The sequence below is a fragment of the Xyrauchen texanus genome, chromosome 50 (assembly GCF_025860055.1).
Source record: "Xyrauchen texanus isolate HMW12.3.18 chromosome 50, RBS_HiC_50CHRs, whole genome shotgun sequence".
Lineage (NCBI taxonomy): Eukaryota > Metazoa > Chordata > Actinopteri > Cypriniformes > Catostomidae > Xyrauchen > Xyrauchen texanus.
Window position 1 is genome coordinate 9,208,421 of NC_068325.1, and position 6,001 is coordinate 9,214,421.

The 6,001-nt window shown below is 38.6% G+C and overlaps 1 long non-coding RNA gene across 1 annotated transcript; it reads left to right on the plus strand.

Annotated features, from left to right (window-relative positions):
- The first annotated feature begins 2,160 nt into the window (after positions 1-2,160).
- On the plus strand, positions 2,161-4,431 carry LOC127641280 (uncharacterized). The gene is made up of 3 exons (XR_007970151.1): positions 2,161-2,280; positions 2,730-2,889; positions 2,977-4,431. It is a non-coding gene; the product is annotated as an uncharacterized LOC127641280 (long non-coding RNA).
- Positions 4,432-6,001: the final 1,570 nt, after the last annotated feature.

Here is a 6,001-nt window from a genome sequence, read left to right on the forward strand (position 1 = left end):
GGAGCACTTCGTTATTTTGATTATATTTGCATTTGTTTTGTTTGAAGTGTAATTTGAATTTAGAAATATATTTGGTTTAATTTTTTCATGTTTCAATAAATGAATTACATTTTTCAAAGCCATTGATGACCTGTAAATGTGATGGTTGCCGATTCAATCGCTGTTAATACTAGCCATGATTTGTGTGTCAGCAGATGAAAATAATCAATAATACTTACATTCTCTATAATTTAACAGAGCCTACATCCATATCCCGAACCACATTTTTCGTGTGTATAAAAGGAACGTGTCCCATTCAACAAGGACACACAAAATAATGTAAATCCATATTTTTCCAAATTGAGTCCCGGGCTCAAGGCCTGCGGAGGGGCTTCAGCTTGAGCACCTAAGTGTCGATTAATGTCTCCGGAGGTCAAGGATTTTTAATTCTATGACATGTTGACTTCATAGAACAGTTATGAATCAGGGTGTATCGAATCTCACCGGTTTATGACGTAAAAAGCATCACACATCCGAACCTCGCATGGCATCAACAATAATATTTACTTTTAAGCTAGAACATTGATTTTTGCATGTTTAAATTGAATAAAAATGTAGAATTTACTTCATATTTTATGGTGCACTCAATAATTTATTCCTCATTTAAAAAAGTTTAGCTCCTAAATACATGAATTGTAATTTTGCAAAATCGTGAGCACTCACATTAAAATGAAGTCTCCAGTCATGTTAGTAATCTTATAAACAGCGTTTTATTCTACAAGGAGAGGGTTCGCACATGGAGGCGACCATTTTCCCAGATAGCAAAAAATGTCCGCACGGCTTCTTTTTGCCGCTGTCCCCAAGCTGTCGGCTATAGGTGCGTCCCACTGGCGGTGATCCAGCGTTTGCCGCCGAATTCGTCACGCCCATTTCTTGCGAGATGCCACCGGCGGTCAGACGGCGGGCCGCCCGCGTCATTTCTCTGGCGGTTGCCTCGCGGCAATTCGACCGCGGCCGGCCGGCGGCAATTCGACCGCGGCCGGCCGGCGGCAAGCCGCTTTGAAATACAGTCACAGCTTGACTCTCAAAATCGACCAGCCATTTGGCTATTATTATTTTTGCTCCAAAGCCATTAGGGTTTATAACAGATTCTTGACTCTTGATTCCATGATAAGGTAAGGTTTAGGAAATGACATTTAAATTACTTTGAAACTCTGAAGCGATTATACAGTAATATATGTAAAATATATTGAATTATTTATGCACTTAGGTGAAAATTGTTTATATTTCTTTGATTGATGCACATTGAGACATGCACCAATAAACCAAGAATAATTCCTTTTGTAAAACTTACTTGGCAATAAATATCTTTCTGATTCTGATTAGGTTTAAAAATAGATATTTAATACAGGGTATGAAAAATTTAGCAGAATAAATTGATGAAGTTAGACTTTTCACCAATGCCTGACTATCAGTGAACAGTGAAAGACATCTGTCCCCGTTTTGACGTGAAGGATAAACTCAATGAAAAAGCTTTCTCCCCTGGTTTCACAGTTGCGCAGAAATTTCGTTTGTCTGTAATTTTTTTCCAACCTCGATTTTTTTTTTTTTTTTTTTTTTTGTTATTTTACCTTTTACAGGTAAGGGATTCATTTGCAATTACGACCTGTACTAATGTTTAAGAAAGTGTGAAAGTCCCTGTAAAGGCAATAAAAATTAAATAATCCAAACACACTATACATGGTAAAAATTTATTGCTAAAACACATTGCACTGTGGACTGTGAAGTACTGAATTGTGTAGTTAAACCGTTAAACAGTTTTGCACCAGTGCTGTGTTCAGGATTCTTTTGGGCGGGGCTAAAACGGTGGCTCGATGACGCACTGGACCCACCGAGGCAGGCCCCTCCCGTAACAATATGACTAGAGCACATTCGGTTCAGTTTGCCATTCATGATCAATCAGAATAATTTCACAATGCAAGGTTTATTAGGGAAAACATCTAGTAACATTTATCACTTTGTTATTAAGTATCTGAGAGACATAGACTTAGACAAAAGGATTTAATTTTTTTTTTTTTTTTTTTTTAAGCTAAGTTCCAATATCTCTTGATTCACACTCCAGCCCAGTCGGTGGCGGTAATGCACCGTTAAGTTGGTTTGCCAACCGCCATAAAAACAAAAAAAAAAAAAGAAAGAAGAAGAAAGAAGAAGAAGTTTGCCATTCAATCACGAGTTACAGTCAGACTCAGTACTAGTTTCAACAGCCTACAGTTAGCAAAGTCATCGACTACCATCGTTTAAGTAAGTACATGTTTCCTTTTTGTGTAACGCAATATTATGTTTACATTGTTTTTAAAATATCTAAGTTAGTCACCATTGTTCTTGCAGTATGCTGCTAGTCCAGTAGCTAGAGTGGCTAGAAAGTGTTAGCTAACACGTGCTGTTTTGCCCTCCTTACAGTACACACTGAGGTTAAGCAATGTTGCTAGTAACATTACATGTAGAAATGTTATTAACTACATACAGTAGTTAGCCAAAGCTTTACATCTAGAAAGACTAAGTATAACTTGTGTGTTTTTTTTCTAACAAAACAATGATGTATATATATATGTATAACGCCATAGGGTTATCTAAAATTAAGATTGTACACTGCATATTCTACAGTCTGAATCCACAGCCGGTCACATTTTAAATTTATGAGAAGCTTCAGAGAAATGTAATTTGTAACCCTTTTTTTTTTTTTCTTTCAGCTTCGGTTTTTGGCAATCAAGTGTGGGAGGGACCTCAAGACAACTGTGTGGCGAATGCTTGAGAGTATCTTCTCTAATCGCCTTTCCATTAACACAACCTGGACTGGTGCAGGGGAAAAAGCATGTTTTAGAGACATGTTCCTGAAGACCATTGTTCAAAGTAAGTTGGCTATTTTTTTTTATATTTAAGTAGATGTGTATGACCTTATGCCAATCAAATGGAATGACAGATCTTTATTTTCTACAGGAGCCATCCGGAAGAACTCGGCAACCCAGGATGCCACTGATGAGGCGATCCAGGTTAACGTTACGCGTTACCTGAAAGGAGCAGCTGACCGTGAAGGTGGAAAAAGGCGCCGCACAGCTGAGAGGGACCCACAGCCGACCCCTCAAACCTAGGCTGACTACCGACACCCCTGCTAAAAGTGTCAGACTAAACTCACTCAATCCACACTCTTCACTAGAAATTGCTGTTTTTTTTTTTATTTTTCCCCATCTCGTGACCCTGCCTTCAGGGCAGCTCCTTGGATGAATATGGGATGTTTTTTTTTTTCCTCTCATGACCCTGCCTTCAGGGCAGCTCCTTGGATGAATATGGGATGGTTTGTCTTTTTATACAGGCGCACGAGGAATCACTGAAGATGTGCCAATTTGCACTGCCTCATTCTGGAGGTCGAGGAAAACCAGACCCCAACCACTCCAGACATTGTGATTGACTGTGTTCTCAACAGCCAGATTTTCTGCTGTTAATTGCATTTGTTCCCACTTATTGTCATGTTTAAGTTGAATGTAAAACTTTACATTATCCTGCACATTCTTTGATACCAAAGATCTCAATTATTTAATATACAATTTGCTGCTTATTTCATTGTTACAGTGCTTAACTATTCTATTTTTAAATATAGCTTATAAATCCTAGATTATACATCTAATACTTGATATTTGCACATTATCTGGTAGCAAATATTCTACTTACCGTGACTTTAGTATTGGCTTATTTCATTCCGTCAGTGCTTAACGATTCTATTATAGTTTGTAAATCCTATTTCATACCTCTGATATTTGATATTGCACTTTTAACTAGTACCAGTTAATTCTACTTTCATTCCATCAGTGTGCTTAACTGTTATTCTATTAAAAATAGCTTGGTTGTACTATTTCATACCTTTTGATATTGCACTTTCACTAGTACCAAAAAATCTACTTTCATTCCATCAGTGTGCTTAACTGTTATTCTATTGTTAAATATAGCTTGTAAATCCTTGTGCCACAGGTCAGCATTGCAGTTATAATGGCATATTCTACTCCAGAGCTTTACTCTAAATTATTACCACTTATCCTATTGTTAGAAATGACTTGTAAATATGATGTTATACCTCAATTTATTTGATATCCTGCACTTTATTTGGTACCAAATATCCTCATTGCTTATGTTTACTGGTAATTCTTTTCATCCCAGAGCTGACCTCTTTATATTATTTACAATTGTTGTAAGTGTTACAATAGTGTTTTTTACAAAAGTGTTTTTTTTTTTGCTTGTTTTTACCAAAATTTAATTGGAAACCTGCATTTTCTTTGGGTGTATATATGTTTGTATTTTTCTGTTATTTATATTTCAGTGATCTGACATATTGTTTCAATGACAGTTACTGTAATTTGAAATGTGGAATAAAAACGGCAAATGGAAATATGTCTGCTTTGATCAATCATTATTCTTGATAAACTGCATGCTATAAATAAATATATATATATATACAATAAGCGGCGGCAGATCGCTCGAAAAAAGCGGTTTGCCTCCGGCGGTCCGCCTTCGATATAACGGCGGCGGAGCGGCGGCTGGCCAGCGGGCCGTCCGCGGAACGAAGGCGGTAGGAAGGCGGCTGCCGCTTTTAAAAAGCGGCTGCCGCCGGCGGACCGCCGTCGAACGTGTTTGCGATCTCGCCATTCTGCCGCTTCTACTGCCGCCGGCGCGCCGCCGGCGGACCGCCGACTTATTGCTATCTGGGTTAGAATCACATGACCAGCCGAATATTACTTGCTTAATCTCATTAACCATCCTGTTATTTGACACTTTCACCCATTGATTAAATCATTAATCATGACTGACTGTGAATACGACATTTCTACAATTGCACTAAAACTGAAAACTATTTATGTTTAACTCTTTCCCCGCCAAACACGGAATTTTCCGTGTTTTATGAAAAAACGCTTCCCCGCCAAACACAGAATTTTCCGGGTTTCCGTGTTTTAAGGTGTTATACGGTAAGGAAGACCCCTCCGCATGTTTTGAAAGAGTACGCAACTCTTTGATCAAAGAAACAGACTGCTATCGTCTCAAACATGAAGAAGTGGAGTATGAGAAGCTCAAAATATCAGACATAAACATGCCTTTTTATCAGCTTTTTGTCTGAAATGTTGTTTTTTGACCAAACCTACCTCTGTTCAAGTCGCAATAAAAAAAGAACAAATGAAGATAAAATAAAATAGTTTTTTTTGCCTAAAAGCAGAGGCTCAGATCTTTATTGTGATATATAGCATCTTCATATATTCATGGAAGAAAATATTCTGCGGGCCATTAAAGTTTAGCGAAAATCGTCAAAAACCCTGGCGGTGGCTGGCAACTTTTTTTTTTAAAACGCTGGCAGGGAAAGAGTTAATGATGCTGCATCCAAGCCGTGAGGTGACAGTGTAAATCCAAGATGATACAAAGTCATAAATTATGGAGTGCACCTTTAAAATAATTTTGTGAAGAAAGTACTTAATCTTCTCTGCTATATTTAGTTTTCAGTGTAATTTGCAAAACATCTAATCATAAACACGGCACAAGAAACAGAAATCATTCAGTTGAATACAAATGTTGCAGAAAGATTTAGTTTTGTTTTTATAAATCTCGGTTACGCAAACAAAGGCAGAGTTGAGCTGAGGATTACAACTAGGTGTAGCTGCAGGCCGGAGACCTCCAAATGGGAGCGGGGATACTCTAAAGTGGGCGGGGTTACTACAAAAAGGGGGGGGGGGGGGGTTGCATCAACTCCAAAAGGGGGCGTCACCTCCACTCATGGTTAAGGTTAGGGGTTTCCTATATCTTCAGTAGCGATTTGGTGCTCACGCCCCTGTTTGGAGCAATGCCTGCAGCTATACCCTTCTCGAGGATTCGTCCAGACATTTTTCACGATCCGAGACAGATGTCGTCACATGTCCAGGAGGTGTGGCCTCAGAGCAGCGCGAGGAGGGGGCAGAAAGGGAGAACACATCTGGACGAAAATAAAGAG